Source organism: Mus caroli, chromosome 1 (assembly GCF_900094665.2).
Source record: "Mus caroli chromosome 1, CAROLI_EIJ_v1.1, whole genome shotgun sequence".
In the NCBI taxonomy this organism is placed as follows: Eukaryota; Metazoa; Chordata; class Mammalia; order Rodentia; family Muridae; genus Mus; species Mus caroli.
In genome coordinates this window covers 169,684,829-169,685,520 of record NC_034570.1, presented here as the reverse complement: position 1 = coordinate 169,685,520, position 692 = coordinate 169,684,829, and positions in this window count along the sequence as shown.

The window sequence follows — 692 nt, the reverse complement described above, 5'->3', positions numbered from 1 at the left end:
AAGATTTCCTCAAGACCCTTCGCCAAAACAAAGCTGTTTGTCGCAGGCCACTCTGACTTCTTCCCTCCCAGGTACTCCTCCAAACCTTCTTCCTTCTCGGAATCCCTCATGCTGTGTGGAGAGCTGATTAGACCTTTTCTTCTGCTTACACAGCGCCTGTCTTTTTAACACTGGTGCCAGGGATCCAAACTCGGATCCCCGTGCTTATGTGGAAAGCACACCACCAATGGAACCATCTTCTCCAGCCCCAGTCACAAAAAGAACTGTTGTCTAATGGTGATAACCCTGGAGAAACCTGAGCAGAATCCTTCGCTGTGGGATTTCTCAGAGTTGCAGACACTGAAGTGCACCAGAGCTGTTGTTTTTAACCAATTCTCAAACATCTGATTTTGCCAATAAAGACTCAAGAACCAGATGCTGAGTGAAAGCCTGCTAGCTCAGAGAGGCAGAGAAAGCACCCAGCTGACCTTCCTCCTCAGTGGACATCCCAAAGCAAGCTGTCCTTCTCCACGATGTCTCTACCCCCACCCCGCAACAGAATGTCCCTCCTTTCTACTTCCTGTGTGTCTCTCTATCCTTCCTCCTGACTCCCTCTTACTCTCTATGGGTTTTCTCCTATGTTCACTCTCTGTCAAATGGTTGCTTGCCTCATCTCTTGACCAGTCTTTTTTTTTTTTTTTTTTTTTTTTTTT